The 18,112-nt window shown below is 39.4% G+C and overlaps 1 protein-coding gene across 1 annotated transcript in view; it reads right to left on the reverse strand.

Moving 5' to 3' along the window:
• Positions 1–18,112, reverse strand: part of MRTFB (myocardin related transcription factor B) — a 309,172-nt gene that overhangs the window by 104,309 nt on the left and 186,751 nt on the right. The window lies entirely within an intron of this gene.

The raw sequence follows: 18,112 nt of genomic DNA on the forward strand, positions 1-18,112 counted from the left end.
AAAAAAAGATGTTTCAGTTGACTGAATTTCAAACTGTCTTCTTTCATACCTTTTATCCTCTGGTTTTTGAAAGTCAATCTGTCAGTATCTTTGTTGGTTTTAGGTTCTTTGCCAACAGAAGCACATAACTGGTTACTTCTTACTATAATCGTTATTTTTCTCAGTCATAATAATGTCTCTTCTTTTTGAAAATATAACATTTTCTTAAAAAAAAAAAAAAAAAAAAGCAAAAAAGGGGAAATGTTAGTTATACCACATGATACTGGTAGTAAATATTTATGATTAAACGTTATACAAAAGCTTAATAGTAGAGATGGAGCAATTAGGATTGGGTAGTAAACTGCCAAAACAATTGGGAAGCCTCACACTGGGAGCCTAAATCTACTTTTTTGATTCCCTGCTAATGCTGTCTTAAGGGATGCAATTGTTGTACTGTCTGCTCTGATAAAGGAGAGCCCTTTGTGCCATGGTAGATCATTTTTGAGAATTAAGAAGTGGATTGCATGCTGCCTTTTTCCCCTCATTAGCAGGACCAGTTCCAGGAATCTGAACTGTCACTGTTTGTAACAAAATTCAAGATGCTTTGGAATTCCTCTGAACATGACCTTTTCCCTGTCTGCTGGTGTCCCCTATCTTGATGTGCACTGAACTATACCAGAAAACACTGAGAAAATTGAGAAACATGAATATGTTCACTGGGAGAAAAGTTCACTTGCCAGCTTGTAGTAGGAGGGATGCATATTCAAGAAGGCAGATTGAAGCTAGCTACTGTTCTTCATAACCTCTATTGCAGTACACTTTTCTGAATATAATTTCACAGAAAACCCAATTTGATCATCTGGTATGATCTGAAAAGTTGTTGAATTTTTGTAATATTGTCTGCTTGGCTAAGAAATGTTGAAATAAGTTGTTGGTTGTACTCTAGGCAGTTGCTTTTTTTTTTTTTTTTTTTTTGTAAATTTAGTCATTCTAAGACTATGCCTCTTGCTTGCAACAATGCATGCACAAAACACTTTTTGTGAATCTTTATATTGCGTTTGCTCAGTTAACAATTTTAGAACAGTTTTATTAGGTGCCCCGGGCATTTAATCTCCGTGACTCTAGGCTAAAACTAGCAGGAGCTGCAGTAGACCAGGAAAACAAGTCAAACAAATCAAGGTCTTGATTGACATTAACACGAGACTGAGTTAAATTTTTAGAGCTTAATGATTAAAATATTTAATATTGTTTTGAACTTTTGCTCAGAACCTTGAGGACTTTTCATTTCCTAGTAGCTCAGAAATAAGCACATTTTTTTGAGTTTGCATCAGTAAGACAAGGATTTGAAGTAGTAGAAATAGAAGCCATAAGAAGCAAGAGAAAGAAAGTACTGTAAAATATCAATTTACAAATACAAAAAAGGCCAGAAAGGCCAAGTTTCCCATTAAATGCTCTTGCAAACCATACTCCCTGCTAGCACTTCTCGCTTAGCTTTTACTGCATTTCTCTGGTGTGGTTAATTGCTCCATCTGTTAGACAGCAAACACTTTGTCCTGTGCTCTTTTGTGACTCTGATCTGGCTGCTGCAGTTCACAACAGCCTCTGCACATCTTCAAATAGTTCAGAAGATAAATGGTGAGTGAGGTCTTCGCTAATGAAAATGGAACTCCCACGTGGGAGTATTTGCATTATCTATCTTTTAAAAGAAAAAAAATGGAGCTTGTTTGTTCATAACTTCTCATTAACTTTATGGGATCTGCATTTAATCAGAATAACATTGGAAATATCATTGGAAAAATGAGTGGAGTTTGGTTCCCCTTGCTGGGATGATTCCGTAGGGAGTGGTGCCATGTGGAGAACGCTCTAGAGCTCACTGTCTGGAAGAAAGTACTTTCTCTTCTGCTGTAGGCGATTCACAGCGCCTTCACACGAGTAACTCTGCTCCGATCTGTGATACGCGTTTTGATGGATCAGTCTTCTCTATTGTGTCCCCACATCCGTGCTGCAAGGGGAATTTGCACATATTTACATAATGTGAAAATATTATATAGTAAATAGTGCTCATTAGACAGTGTTAATTTTTAAAAAATGTTTGAAGCATGTAAATGTTTTTCTTTGATTTTTTTTTTTTTGCTTCAATATTCCAAACATTTGCAGGAAAAAAATTAAACCACTGAGGATTTGGATTTTCATTCAGATCCTTGCCATAGCTTTTGGTTTTAAAAACCTTCTTTCACCAACGGAAAATCCTCCTTCAAGCCTGTGGCTGTTGGAAGTGTTTTATAGTACAATTTATGTAATTACTATGCGGTAACAGAATTTATTCACCTTATTTTATGTAACCGGTTATCTCTTGGTCTGTGAAGAGGGCTAACTGAAGTTGGTGAGAAATGTGAGAGGAGTAGGTAGGATGGCTTGGCCAGACTGCTGTGTGCTGCTAACGGGAAGGCGGAAGAGACGGCGATCTCACTCTGACAGTGAGGTGGAGCAGAGCTGGTGAGAGGCTGTGAGCAGGAGAGCTGTGCAGCTCCTCGAGGAGCGCCTGAGTGGGCGCACGGACTGGGGCTGAGTGGGTAGAATTTCCTTTGCTCATTACAGAGCATTTCTCCTCTCGTTTCCTTGAGCCTGGGGATATTCAAGTCCAAATTTGAATAAAACTTATTTATCTGTCGTCCTCATGCTGAGGGCATTCTCTCTAATCATATTCAAACCACTTCTTCACATCATTTGTGTCCGTATAAGTGTTTGAAATTAGACTGTTGGGGACAAAAAAAGTTAAACCAAAGATACCTAGAAATAATTTTCAAGTGTATTTCCTTCTGATTCTGAAGAACACGTGTAAGTCAGCTTCTTTTTCTTTAAACCCTATTCTGAAGCTGCTCTCGTTCAAAAATATTTTTTCCTCTTTTTCCAGTTGGTGAAACTGTTTCTACCTCTTCCCTCAGTAAATCTTCAAGTTCTCATCCTAACACAACTTGAATTCTGGCACAACTCAGAAGTCATAGGTTTTGCAGTTCAGATGGGAGGACATTTGAGATCCTTTGTTCCCTGTGGTAACTGGGAGGTATTTAGAAGCTGACAAAGAAAGAATATGGGGGCTGCTCTGAAAATAATGCCTTCTATTTTGTGATGTCAGTGGTAGCTGTTGGTGGGATGGCAGCAGAGGCTGAACCTGCCCACCAACATTCCATGACAGGTTGTTGCTGTGTGACAGATGGCAGCAGAGGGGCACTGGGACAGAATGGCGCCTGACATGGAAGCGTGGGGGGAGCGAAGGGTGGAGCTGAATTCCTCCATGTGGAAAAAAGGGCCCCCAGTGACACTTATCAGTGCTTGTGAACACTTATGGAGACTGAACAGTGGTGTCAGTGCAGTGAGGCTGTGAGTGGTGCATTTCAGCTGTGGTGACAGTGAGAGTGGAGCACTATCATGGTTTTATGATTTTTGTTATCAGAATTCCACATCACAAATGCATTGCAGCCACTTGTAACAGTGTTGTAACAACCTAATGGAGACTGCTGTAGGTCTTATTCATTAACAAAAAATGACAAAAATGTAAACTGTTAAACGCTTTATGACTTATTGTTTTGCTGGGAGCTTTTATGTATCAGTGAGCAGCAAATGCATACTATGGTTGCTTGCATTAAATGCTTATTGTCAAACTGAAGAATATTACCAACCAGGATCAATTATTTTGATTCCACACACCCCCAATTATGTTTTTTAGTCAAGAGAGGGGAGAATAGGAAACCTGAATCTTTATGATTTGCATCATGTTAATAAAAAAAACCCACACATTTAAATTTTTCAAATAACGTTCCTGCATTCTTGCTCCCTTCCCCATCTCTCTCCAAGTTTGGCAGAAGAGGCAATCTTTTTCAATTTGGTTTCTTTTGCTTATGCATAGTTTTGTCTTTTTACCTATAATATAGTTTTCAGAACTGATACCTCTTCCCTTTTCAACTGCTGGTGACCACAGCTGCTGCTGATTTCAGCTGATGACCACAGACCTTAATTATAACACAGCTGATCACTAGAAATGTTCTTTCTTCTTACAATGTGTAACAACAGGATATGAATACCAAAGACTGCTTTTGTTATCTCCAATCATTCAATAGCACCAAAGCATAACAGTGCAGTAGTGAAGTATTAAATTAGAGAGCAGCACAAGAAACTGCAGGTTTTCTTTGGGTATGGGCACTGCTGAATCACGGCCTGAACCTCTGATTGATCACCTGAGGCGAGCACTGAGTCAGCCCTGGGAGCACAGGTGCAGGCAATTCACCATGCTGCTGGAAGGGGTGGAGCCTGGCTGCACCTCTTTTAGACCCAATTAGGAGCTGACTACCAGTGGGGAAGGGTCTCTTTTTGGAGATCCCTCCTTTGGAGTTTCACAGCAAGCCCAGGACACAGGTAGGCTTTCTATCTATTCTCTTTTTGTTATTATAACCTGCTGAGCCAAACTCTCTTGTTTATTTCATAATTATAACATCTTCATTATTCATTGATTATACACTTTGGTTTTTAGATCAGCGCTGAAGTCTTCTGCTCATTTCAGATCGACTTTTTAGTCTTCTGCATCTTGGTCTTAAGATCTTTTTTTCTCTTTTTTTGCTGTGAATATTAAAAATGAAAAAGAATTCAGATCCAATACTCCACAATAGGGCAAAGATTCCTTTTAGTTTTCTTTCTTCTCTGCTGTTTATATGTTTTCTTCTGTAAAATGAATTTCCAATGTGTTGATCGTCTGAAGATTTTTTTTTTATGTATTGTGTTTTTCTTTACTTTGCTGGAAGGTTCTGTCTGCTCACATGGCACGTACAAATATTCCGCTGTCTGTACAACTACAGCTGAAACAGCTGTAATTACACAAAGTGCAATCATCACAGGCTGTCACAGCATAGACAGTTGGGCTTTGTAGTTGTGTAGCCACGTTTTTGCAGCAATGCTTTGTGCTCAGTGCCATTTGAGAACAGTGAGGTACCATCATACAGTCATGGTGTTATCCCCCGAGTGTGTTCGTGCCTGGGAGCAGTTAAGCTTTATAATGCCTGGAAATGGACAAAATATAAAAACTAGGTGTTTACTTAGGGTGCGGAGTACTTCATGAGCATCAGAGCCCTTTCGGGTATTTCTGTTAGATCACTGAGAAGTGCTGGTTGTTTCTGGATAGCTTACTCAAAATAATAGAAGAACTTGGTTTGGAGAAAGCATGATGAAAATGGCTGTCTTCCTTTCATTGTTTCCTGTCCTGCTTTGTTTCCAAAAGAAAATATCTTTAGTTCTAGATGTGCTCCTTCCTCTATCTCAGTTATCTGCAGGAAGAAAACTTTCATATTTACTATTTGATAAGATGAAATTTCTTTCAGCTTCTTTAAGGCTGATCTTTCTGAGTTTTGTTGTTTGCTTGACAATTCTGTGGCTATGGACATTGTCTGCTGCTTCCATTTTTGTACAGGTGACCTGAATCATTAATGGATGTAACTTGTTCTTTGTTTGATAAAAAACTCCTCTAAATCTTGTCACTTGTTCTGTTTTGTTCCTGTTCATATCATGTCTCCAAATCAAAGTGGGCTACAAACGTTCCTGAAACAATGCTGTGAAAATACAGTTTAAAGTACGTTTCAGCATTTGGTGCTTTGCTGCTCCACTGCTGTTTTTGCTCCTTGATGTTTAATCTTTGCAGTTGTATATGGAGGGTGCTACTGAGTGTTCACTGCAGACAGAATAGCAAATGCTTCCTGTTTGTATGTGCTGGTCTGAGCTTACAGTGGGGCTGCAGTCTATGGTTGTGTAGGTGTATGTTTCAGTTGTGGCTTTCAGCAGAAATAAAGTAGTGCAGGTATTCTTTCTACAGCACTTAAGGTTTTTCTGTTAGATGCTTTACATCAGTGTATTGCACTCACTTTATCTTGGCTTTGGACTGATAACTGATTACAGAAAGGTGCTATGGGTTACTTTATTAAAGACATTTCTTTTATCTGATAGCATTGTCTTTTGAGTGCTGAAACAATGCTTCCTCCTCTCGTGAGGACAATGTTCAATAAAATGGAGCCTTCAATGAATGTTTAAATGAGAGCAGGCTTAATTTGTGCACTGCAATTTAGAATGTAGAATGTGTTCACCACTTCTCCATCATTCATGAGAGCTTTTCTACGGTCCTAAAATTCTTAATGGAAGTATTTAATGAAATGTACATTTGTTGAGAAATGCAATGCCTTGGTTATACTTTAGGTGGCTGAATGCACGCAAGTTGCTGGAATAGTAACTTCTGGTGTATGTGAAATAATACGGCAATAGCTGAAGGTAGCACCTCTAGGTGATCGATGTCAGTGTAAGTGGGTGATCTGTTTGTAGTATGCTTTTCTTTTTTTAAAGATTTTTTTTTTTTTGTAAAACAAAAAAACAAAACAACTGTCAAAACCAATTAGCCACTACTTATGCATTAAATTCAAGTGTGCAGTCATGTAAACAAAACAATAAATGTTCATTATTTATTGGGAAAAATAAGAAATGGCTGCTTTCTGACCTCAGTACGTAATGTGGGCTATGAAGAGACTAAGGCAGACTGCAGCTTTGATAAGAGGTGCCTGGGAGCTGCCTTTCTGCTCTGACTGCCCTGTGCTGTCAGCAGTGGTGGACTACAAAATAACCAAAGCACAGTAACAGTTCAACTACTGACCGTGCGGGTGATGTATGCGCTTGATGACTCTGCAGTGTTGTTCACCAAAAAACCCAGACCAAACAAGTTATAGTATAGCTCCTCAGTCTGCCTATGTTAGCAAAACGCCAAATGGCAGGAGGACAGCAGGTTTGTTTTTTGTGAGGTAAGTAGTGTTAGCTCTTACTGATTTCTGGAAGTGCTGCATTCTGTAGCACTAGTAGTGGGTGTTTATTTTTCCCTACTGTGTTTTTCAGACATTAACAAAATAAGCAACTTTTCCTATTAGGTGCAGATTTTTAGTATCAAAATCACATTTCACACAAACGAGGTCAGTCTGTTTTGTTTTTTTTATTTTTCAATAAATGAATCCTGAGCTCTGATGCTGAGGAAAATGGTACGTGCCCACCAGACTGTATTTATTTCCTCTCTGGGCTCATAATCTTCAAAATCACTGTCAATTGCTAATACTCAGATATAGAATTGAAAGAAAATGAGAATTATTTTTCTCACTTGCCTGGAAAATTCTTTAAGAACATGAAGTAGAATATTCTAAGTTAAAAATTTACTGTATTATAAGCAGTAAATCCATAGTTATATTCCTGGGACTCAATTTCCTGTGCGTAGTGGTGTTTCCAGGGTGATGAAAATGAAGAGAGCTACTTACACTGTGTAACTCGTGGACTAGCACAAGAAAATCCAACTGAAGGCTAAATGCTATATATTAACTAAAGCATTATATTGGCACAGGTTTTTGTGAATTTGTGCATTTGTTTTACTTCAAGTTCTGTTGTTTGTTATAATTTAGATGTAGCTGAATATTTGAGAGCATCTGACATGTAGTCAGGAAAAGCAGATGACGGAAGGACTTAAAAATATTTAAGATTGTTTCCTTATGAGGAGAGACTTGTCTTCCACTTAGACATGGAAATGTGCTCTGTATAGCTAACCTGTGTGATCTTGTATAATTTCTGGCTTCAGGAAGTTTAGCCTGTAACACTGAGCTGTTGCAGGGCGTCTTCTTGGCTACTTGTAGACCATACTGAAATCTTTATTTGGGAAATGCTGGGAAACAAATCTGTATTATAATCAGTTTGGAACAGCAGTTTTCTGCTTCCTGCCTTCTCAAGGTACGTTCTGACAACAGTGCAGATGCACTTCTGAAATAACGTAGGTGGCTGTTTACAAGTCAGCAAGCAACCTTCACTCCCTGCAACTGTGTTCAGGGAGCAGAGTCACTGACAGATGCCCTAGAAATAACTAAGTAGGGAGAGTATGTGTTGCTATGGAAGCTATTTTATTGCTTGATGCACCCTGTATCATCCAATTTAGAAGAGCTCTGAAGCCAGTCAAATAGCTTATTTTTCTTTGTTTTTTCTTTTTCTATCCCTTCCTCTCCCCACCTCTTTTTTTTTTTTTTTAATTTAAATTTGCCTTTGGGGGCAAATCCTACAAATCAGAGCATAGCCTAAGCAAGCTGAGATCTCCAGGAGCTACAAAGAGGTAATCTAAGCCTTGTTGTAGCAACTCAGTACCCGGCAGCTGCTCTGTCACTTTCCAAGGCTGCATTTAGTGTTCACTGTGTGCATGTTTTTTGAAGGCAAACTGCAGTTTTGTGGCAGTTGAGCTTCTAGGTCTGGCACAGACTTGAGGCAAAATCTACTTCTGAGGGTCATTTTCCCAAGTTTAAATGAACTGTTTCTTTTTTCCCATTCACTCTCTGTATTGTCCTTCTAGAAGTGCTGCTACGCAAAACTTTTTTCATATCTTGTTATGACTAGCATGTAGCTCCATTCTGAAAGCAAATGGCAATGTCTAAGTTGGAGCCATTTCTTCTTTCCACTGCGTCTAGGCTGGTGTAAGACAGGAAGGAGTTCTGTCTTTTAGGAAGTAGGTGGTATTTGTGTATCCTAGTCTTATTTTTGTTGCAGTGAAACTGCTGGGTTCCAGATACATGGGGGCAGAGAAAAGAAGAACTGGAGCTAAGGAAGAGTAAACAAGATCAGTGAGTTAACATCTTTATTTATTTTTCATTTATTAGGAGTTATGTGATCTTTACTATGTTCTTCTTTCTCCTTTTGTTTTTTTTTCCTTTGTGCTTCTGCAGCAGTCCAGTTACTTTGTTACAGCTTTGTTTTTGTGGTGGTGAGTGGTTGCTGGTTTCCTTGAGCAGCAGGTGTCTGAGTGCCCAGCTGAGGCTAGCAAGGGCTTCTACTGGAAACATGGAACACCTCAAGCTGTTCTGTGTTAAGGATTTGGAAGAATGTCTACAGTATCTAAACAATTCCTTGTGACATATAGGAGATCTTGCTGTCATGTATGTTGAGGAGACCTTATAATGAGATCCTTAGGGAAATGAATGAAATGCAACTCCGTCCTGCCCTTTCAAATAAAATGTGGCCTTGCTAGTTAATGAATTTTAAGAATATCAGGTACAGTTGCATGAAACTCACCATTAGAGTTGGCAAAAAGGTTGACAGCTTTTGCTAAGAGAGCAGAAATGAAGGTGAGAACAGCAGTGATTAATCATTCCTTGATTAACCACTTGAAAGCGGTTTTTATTTAAACTCATCCTCCTATTACATGTAGCTGCAAGCTTGTTAATGGCCTAAAACTTCTTGCTGCACTGCCCTTTAGTAGTTTAGGTGGATCACAAACATTACTTCAATTTAAATCTTAATAGCACTGAGTTAGTGACTTTTTAATGTAGCTAGGAAAGGATTAATTCCTCTAGTGTGAGTGAAGTTTTGTGAGACTATGTAAAGATGATGAAAAATCTTCTTCACAGCAGTGATCTGAAGGCACAGTGTTCCCTTTCTCTGCCACAACTGACAAATTTAGCTGTGAGGGAGAACATCTGTATCTCACTTCTTGACAATGTGTGAAATACCATTTCAGTATCCTCTTGCACCAACTTTGATTACCTGGATGAATTGTTTGTTTTGCAACATAAGCAGAGCAGAGGGGGAACAATTCTAACTTCAGTTTCAATTGTAGCTGGGCTAGGGCGGACTTAGTATTCTTTAGGAGGAGTAACTTTGCATATTAGATACTGAATTAAAACAATATGTAGTAATAAACATCCACTGTATATAAGGAATGGTGTTTTGGTGTCTAACTGTAGAGACAGTGGCAGGGCAAACACGCGACTCAGAGCTGTTTGTAATCCTCGCACCTGTTGTATGGCAGGCTAATGATGAATATTCAGGATAGCAACAAAGATACCACACTGATATCCTGCATCAGCAAAGCATTTTGCTATGCACATAGCTGAAAAATACAAGCAACGAGACAAGAAGAACTTCCGTGTTAAAAAGTTAAGGCCAGAGAAGAAAGCGATAACTGTGTGCCGTATAGCCTGTGTATGTAGGGGATGTATATTTGTGCATGCATGTATACATGAACATTCTCCATTGTAAATGTGTGTCCTTGAAGCACCATATAAAACCTGGAAATTCTGATAATATCTTAAATTGTATCTGTGGGAATCAGGGTTTCTTGGTCTCCATAGCCTCAGTGCTTGTGGCTTCACAGCCCTTACTGCACCTATCTGTCACTCTGTAAGCATTTTGGCTGCTGAACTTCAAAGTTTCTCAGTAGCCAAAATCTCAAGCTAATTAAGAATTAGGTACGTGGGTTTAATAGTCAACCCTTTGGTGGGTATAACCAGGTGCTGCCAAGTTCAGGATTTTGTAGTGCATCTGTTCTCAGTTAGTAGGTGTCAGGCCCTTCCCCCGTCCTGCAGGTTTGTCTGCCTCTACTCAAAGCCAGGTTTGATGTGGTATAACTGTGTGACATGGGATCAAACTGCTGTGAATGGAGCACTCTGGAACTTCTGAAAACCTCACTTTTCCTTGGGAGCTGCTTTTAACCTCCGTCTCGTTGTACTTTCTTGAGCTTTTTTTTTTTTTTTTTTTTTTTTTTTTTTTTTTTTTTTTGCCTCCCCTGGGTCACTTATTGCACTGGTCATGATATTGACACACTGTCTTTATTTCCAGACTCGAATGCAATTGTGTATGGGTGGGTGACTGTTGCTGGGGTGTGCCTTGCCCTGGCTGCTATTTCTGACCAGCTGTGCTCCTCTTGCTCGGGTACCGAGGGGTTGTGCCCTCTGTCAGCAAGGACGCTGCCTGTGCCTACCTGGTCATGCTCAGCTCCAGGCTGCCTGCCCATCCTGTGCTCCAGGGTACTGAAGCAAAGGCTTCATTTTCATTTGTGGTATTAAAATTGATTTGGAGGTGAACTGTTTCATATTTCCCAGGAGTGAGTTTTTACAATATTTAACATCTGTTTTTGGAACGTATTGGTGTTTATGGTTTTCCTTGACAACCTCTGATATGCCATACAAGGGCTGCACTTCCCCCTTCCCATCTTTGTTATATAAAAATGGCTCGTTTTTGAGGATAGCCTCCTATGGGCAGACTTTGAGAACAAAACTGCAACTATTCAGAGAAGCTTGGAGAGGTAGATAATTAAACAAACAAACAAAAAAACAACCAAAAAAAACCAAAACAAAACCAAAAAAACCCCAAACTGTGTAGGCAGTCATTAGGAATCCTGTCCATCATGGCCTTCTATATGTAAACTATCCTTAAAACATCTGCGTATGCACAGGTTATGCCAGACTCTCACTACTTTGTTGTGTGTACAACATGTATTTCAAATATCAGTTTTGATTTTGTTTTTCCTCCTATTTTAAAATGAAATCCTTGCTGTATTTCTCAAAAGTATTTGTTCAATGAGTTCCCAATGTTGATGGCTCTAAATAGGATTCCTGTATGAGGACTAAGGACTCAGATTCCAGCATCCACCAAGTGTCTCTGGATGTTGGTGGGTCAGTACTACGACAATTTTGAAAATTCATCTGCGTTTGTTATGAATAATGTTCTTCTGATTATGGGATTCCCCATTGCAATGGAATATGCTGCAGAAGAAATGCTTCTTTAATATGGGGTTGAATCACTATAGGTACTGAAGATGAGAAGAAAATCTCAAATTATAATAATTTGTCACTTTATTCTCTCCAATAGCAAGTGGTTTGTTTTTATATATAATTTGGTATTGCTGGTCAATTAAATGGAGATTTCTGACAGCAAAGTGGGGATTGAATTGCATTCTATTGCTTGACTTGAGTATTTATCTTCTTATTTTAAGCTGTAAGTAACAGTGTGCCATGCACCTTTTAAAATGCACGTGACTACAATATGACAGGCTGTTTCTGAGAAGCTGAGCCAACCTTGTCTGAGCAGACTCTCCCTGGACTAAACTTCGTTCAGTGTAAGTAGCAGATGCTGTATGGCGAAAGGAGATGAAGTGGGATGGAGAGCTACCAGGCGGGCCAGCAATGCTTTAGAGAGGCAGTGTGAGAAGTTTCATTTGAATGAAGTCTTGCACACGTGTCCTTACTGTGAAGGTTGAGTGCCTTTTGAGGTGGAAGGGGTTTATGGATTCTGACGTGACACGACATCCTGAAGCAAAAATAATGCAGGCTTCTTTTGATAGCACTGTGTCTGCCTCATCTGAGTCTTTTTCCACTTCATAAAGAACATTAATCTCCTATGTAGTGTGGCAAGGCTCCAGTTGTTTGCTCAGGAGCACAGGTACTGTCTGCCCCTGTGAAATCATTTCCACATGAAGCATTACTCGAGTAGTTCCTCTGTAGTATTTATTCTTAATTCTCAAATGTGTTCTTACAGGAATGAAATAAAGAGGTATGGAAGAAAAAAGTCAAAGGACAGAGCTTGATCTAATTATATGAGGAGAAAATCTTTCACCGAGGGATTTTGTTCAAGGAGAAAGAAATGTGCAGAGCCTTTGCTGAAACTGTTCTAGGGGTTGTAAGCCTACTTCTGTCTGTGTGCCATTAGGTGGGTCATGAAATCTAGGAGTGAAATCTTGGCTCTTCTATAGCCCTAGTGATGATTTTTGAGAAGAGCCTCCATGTGCCCAATCCCTCTATCTTGCCTGTTTAAAGATTATTCGCACTCAAGTCTGAGGGCTCTTGACTTCCAAGTAGCATTAACTTTTGGAAGTCATTGTGCAAACTGCTTTCAAAGCACTGCTTAGAGAAAATGGCTTTGGTGATCTAGGTGTGATTTTTTTCTTTTAAAAGAGCTGTCTTTTATTAAAGTAGAATTCCTGCCACCTGGAGCCAGGCCACTACTGTAGGTAATACCAGTTTCTTGTTGTCTTACAACGCTTTTTTGTGGACATCTAATTAGGGAAGGTCTCTAAGTATAGTTAGAGAAACTGAGGGGACATAAGCATACCACAAGGGATTTATCTTGTTTTTTCAGATAAATATGTTAGGTAATTTGAAGATGATTTGATATTCCTGTAACTGCATGGTATGATCAGGACCTGGATATGGCAGTAGATTTTGATGTCCAAAAAAAAAAAGAATCATTATGTACACTATATGGAAAGTTATCGTACTTAGGAAAGGTGGCTTTCATAAAATTTTTCTTCCTCAACTGAACTAAAATCACATTGAGGAAATGCGTTTCTCTACATTTTATTAATTGAGGATAAACATGGTGCTGGTATAAAATCAGCAGTGGAAAGTTATATATCCCAAACTAGCAATCTTTTCTCCCCCCTTCCATTAAGCCAAGCTGAATCTGTTCTTTAAAGTCTCTAAAGATAATGCAGTCTTTCGTTCCAAGTCTCAGTCCTTGAAAAACTTTGTTTTGTAGAAGTCCACTGAAAAAGAGATTTACAAAGAAAAGTGCTGACACAGCCTTAGCAGTTGTGGCACAATTAGTTTAGCTGCAGGTTTGTTGTAATCCCAAAACAATAACAGAAAGAAAAAGCAATGGAATAAGTGCGTGTTTAAGGAAATACCAACACTACTGTGTGTGTTATGTTCAGTGTGTGTAGCGCTGTTTGTTTAAACTTAAAGTTCTCTGAGATGCAGGATGTAGCTTGGTTCTGAACAAGGTTTGATCACATCTCTCATTCTTCTATACAAATGCTTCCTTATGCAGAACATGCAGTGCTGAGTTTCTTTTCACTTCTCTTTTCAACATTCAGATGCTGTAAGAGTTTCTTCTCTATCTGAACTTGCCATGTGGGGGAAGTTCTTCATAGTGTGTGGTGAGGTGCTGGAATGGCTGCCCAGAGAGTGTGGATGCTCTGTCCCTGGAGGTGCTCAAGGCCATGTTGGGTGGGTTCCTGGGCAGCCTGGTCTGGTACCAGACCTGGAGGTCAGTGGCCCTGAGTGTGGCAGGGGGTTGGAACTTGATGTCCTTGGGGATTGGTTGCCTTGTCACCTGGTCCTCATTCCTGATGATACTGCACGCTGGTCTTGCTGCATGCTGCTCTTTGTGAGAGGCATCCTGTTATATTCAGCCTGGCATGTTGCATTATTTTTGCTCCGCCTCATCATCAGTTTTAAATTGGAAAAAACCCTCAGTAAGGATGTAGTAATTGAATGATTTTATGATAACAAAGGATTTCAGTCTCTTTGGTTCCTTTATTGTATGTTAGTAGTCTTAGCATTGTGTGTGTGAACTCTCTCTCCTTCCTATGAGAGGACAGGGAAATGGTTACAGCAGTACCAGCTGAGGCAGAAGTACAGCTGTTGTGCAAAATGCATTTTATGTCTTTAGCGAATGGGGATGGATGCTTTGCAGTGTGTGTGTGGAGAGCGCTAGTTAAAAACTTCCCCAGTGAGTTTTTGTTTGAGTGTTTGGCAGGAACAAAAGAGCAGTTTCTACAACTGAATCTGTGCTTGTTGAGAATGAACTATGTTTGCATGGAGGCAAGAATCCAAGCTTGAGTATTTTTTTCCCCTTGATTATGATGCGTTTCTCCTGTGAGATTCCTTCACTTGTATTTTCTATGATCTGCCCCCATTCTCGCAGCCCATATGGAGGGAAAAACTGAGTCATAAACCAGAGTATTTTGGTGAAAGCTGAAACCAAGCTGTTGTAGTGTATTTTGCTAGAATGTCTTCCAAACACCTTGAGCATGATGCTGCCTCCCTCTCCCAGTGTGTCATTCCTTTTATTTAGTTTGGTTTAAAAGCATGGATAATTCTGACTATCTTCATTTAAACGACTGTTCCTGTCAAATGAGGCTGAAAATGAGCTTGCTTTACATTTTTCCCTGAGTTGCAGAGTTGGTATGTGACTTCTGCAAAGGGTTTTTGCCTGGGTTTAAGCAGCCACTGTGAGTAAACACAGCGAGAATTCTCAAGACTTTCCATGAGGAATGGGTGAATTTGTGGAAGTCAGTTTTTTGCTGACACTGTGATGTAGTAACTCAACCTTTAAATTGAAAGATGGATTAGCAGCTGTCCAGGAGTGTTTCTTGGACACTGAGAGGAAGTTGATGATAAATCTAACAGCATCTAATGGTAATGTTTTACTTCCCAGTTGGAGAAGTGGCATTGGCTTATCCAAAGCAAAACACAGAGGTCAGTAGTGGTGCGTACTCCAGGCTGTGAACGTTTGTGTAGTCGCACAGGGGCCCTGGTAACTGCTGAGGAGCTGGGAGCTGTAATGCCTTACTGAGTATGAATTGCCTTAGATTTTCTTGCTGTTTGAGCTGTACTGTCTGTAATTCACTTTCTTAATCCTGAAGCAGTGCTGCAGTGACAGAAAATGACATTACCTCCTGTGCAAAAAGATCGTTCTTCCTGCATTATGTCACCACTATCAGGTCCACGGTGAGACAGCTCCTCCTGAACTAATCTGCAGCTTACAAAGCAGCAGCAGCACACAAATGTTTCAAAAGCATCATTTGTATTGGCTGCCTCTCTTCACCTGAGGGGCACGATTCATCAGTCACTTTCCTGGAGCCTCAACCAAGCTTAGCCTGTCTGCCATCACTTATTTATATTGCTGGTAGATTGTTTACAGGCAGGCTGAGTGTGTTTAAATTATGAAAGCCTAGAAGTTAAGCCAAACCTGCTGCTGCTGGTAACTCATCTACAACAGAGATGTGAAGGCTTTTATTACATAGCTGGGTGGTGAAGGACTATTGAGGGCTTTGTGCATGAGACCTTCGAGATCAGTTGTTCTGTTTTGCTGAGTGAAGTGCTGGGGTTGAGCTCAAGGCTTATGCGTGGTAATTTGGGAAGCTAAAGTATTTGGGCAAGTAATTACCTTTATTTAGCTTCAGTAGTAGTTGGGCAGCTAAACTCTGTGGTGGGGCTTCAGGATCTCGCTGTTTCCTGTTTTTGCTTTTTATCTTTCTCTTTTAACGAGAAAAAGAAAAGCAGGAATCAGCAAGCTGCTTCAGATCCAGGACTATTACTGTTCTTCAGTTCTGCCTGTCTTGGAATGCCATGAGAAAGTTTTGAGCTGCATTATTCATTTATTATTGTTCTAAGTGCAGACAATAGATTTCTTTGGTGATCAGTAAATATTGAAGAATCATGGAAAGAAATTATGCACCGACTACTTTAGTCCTTTAATTTAAACAGAAAGGATACTGAGAATAGCCTTTACATTTTTTAAAATTAGACTGGGATACCTATATTGCTTAACACAAGATCATAATTAGAAATACAGAAGGGCAAATAAAGGTGTAGAGCTTATTTGTTACTGAAAGAAAAATGACGTGATCACAACATCTTTCTGATTCGTGTTTGATGCGTCAAGGCCCATGGGAAGGGCAATGTGAAGTCTTAGTATTTAAGGTATTGATTTCCTAATCAGTAAGTGAGGTGCTATGGAACATTCTACATACAAGGTAGATATTTTATTTTGAGCAAACAACTTTTTGTGTATATGAAGTGTTTATGTATATGGGATAAAATGAGAGTGTGATTAGCTAGTAGTAAAAAGTACTCTGTATGTGAGTTGGGTAGGAACGCCTTCTCCTAGTAGTGAAATATCACTTTTTCTGGAATTTCTCCAGCACTTGCTGCATGCTGGCTCGCAGAGCAGTTTTGGTGTACTAGTACTAGATTCAGTGTGAAAGAAATGAAAGAAATGCTGTTCCAGCTGCATAGCAGCTCTTCTTTGACACCTAATGGAGAGCCAAGAGTCCAAGCCAATGGCTAGCTGCTTGGGCAGCTCTGAATCACAGTTATGATGGGGATATTCAGCCCAGGGCATGAGACTAAATTTAATTTCAAGTAAAACTTCTGAGCATTGCATAATAATATATAATAATACAAAAAAAATAGTAATAATAACAACATGTATTGCGTATACTGTTTGTGTACTTAATGTATAATGATAAATAGATACATTAGATTCTTCACTAGCTGCTTTAACCTCCTGACTTTGCACTGTGGTGTGAAGTATGCATAGCCAGAGTGAACTAATGTTCTATCTATAAGCTGGGGCAGTGCCATGATGAGCTAAATCTCTGATTTACAGAAGACAGATGGAGATTCCTTGACTAGACCTAAGACTACAAAGTTCAAGAACAAACCAGTATCATTTTGAATACTATTTTTAAAAGTGTTATTGTTAATTTTGTTTTCTTTTTCTTAATCCTCTTAGCTTTGGTATCTTGATGTTTGCTTTGAAATGTTACAATTGAAGAGGCTTTAAATGTTTATCTGTGTTAGAAAGCACTAAAAACTTTTCCAGGATTCTTTATTGCTTAGAATCCAAGCAGTAAGGTCAGTCTCTGAATGTCACTGCTTTGTCCATTAGAAACCACTGTGTCCAAATTAGTCAGCTGTCACTCAGGTTATTCATATTGGCATATTTTCTTTGGTGGTGAAGCTCTTCAAGAATTTTTAGAAATACAAACTGATTTGTGATGTTAGTGGGTAGAATCTTAGACTTCCTAATAGAAGAATAGGTAACCTAGCAGGCATTTCCTTTCCTCTCTAGCGTATGGATGACTGCTCTGGCATATGGTCCTTGGAAATAGAGGATACAGTGCTGGAGAGTAAATTGCCTGGACAAGTAGCTTATTCCAGATCACTCCTCTTAGGGTAAGATCAGCTCTAGGATAAATGTCCTTGCCTGAAGTCTTTTGGGGAGTTCTTTGAGGATTTTATCAACAGATTGTGATTCAAATAATACTGTTCATTCTATTGCATTAAAGCATTTTATTTGAAACTATTTCCCAGTCATCCCTTGTATTTAACTTCTCCGTGTTGGTAATGAATCTGAAACTAATGCAGTGCGAGGAGCCATGTAACCTTGAGCTATTTTGCTGTAAGCTTGTTAAAGCAGGCTGGTGTAGTCCAGATCATAAGAGTAGAAATAGCTAAATTGTACTAAAAATCACATATTTGGAGGAGTTTTTCCTCTGGAGTTGTCAGCAAGCCACGGCCTAGTAAAGTGCAAGTGAGAAGTGCAATGGGGAAGTGCTTGCTGAAATTGCAGTATTTCAGGTAGAAGCAGAAATTAGGAGAAAAAAAACAACAAACAAACCCAACCCCACAAATACAGAAAGCCTTTTTTTTTTTTTTTTTTCCTGCCAGTAATGCAGTGTTTAGGACCAGAATCTTGGCCTAACCTCCAGAAACTCCTTGACTGATTCTATTTTTTTCCCTAG

Source organism: Tympanuchus pallidicinctus, unplaced genomic scaffold, assembly GCF_026119805.1.
Source record: "Tympanuchus pallidicinctus isolate F22 unplaced genomic scaffold, pur_lepc_1.0 scaffold18, whole genome shotgun sequence".
Classification (NCBI taxonomy): domain Eukaryota; kingdom Metazoa; phylum Chordata; class Aves; order Galliformes; family Phasianidae; genus Tympanuchus; species Tympanuchus pallidicinctus.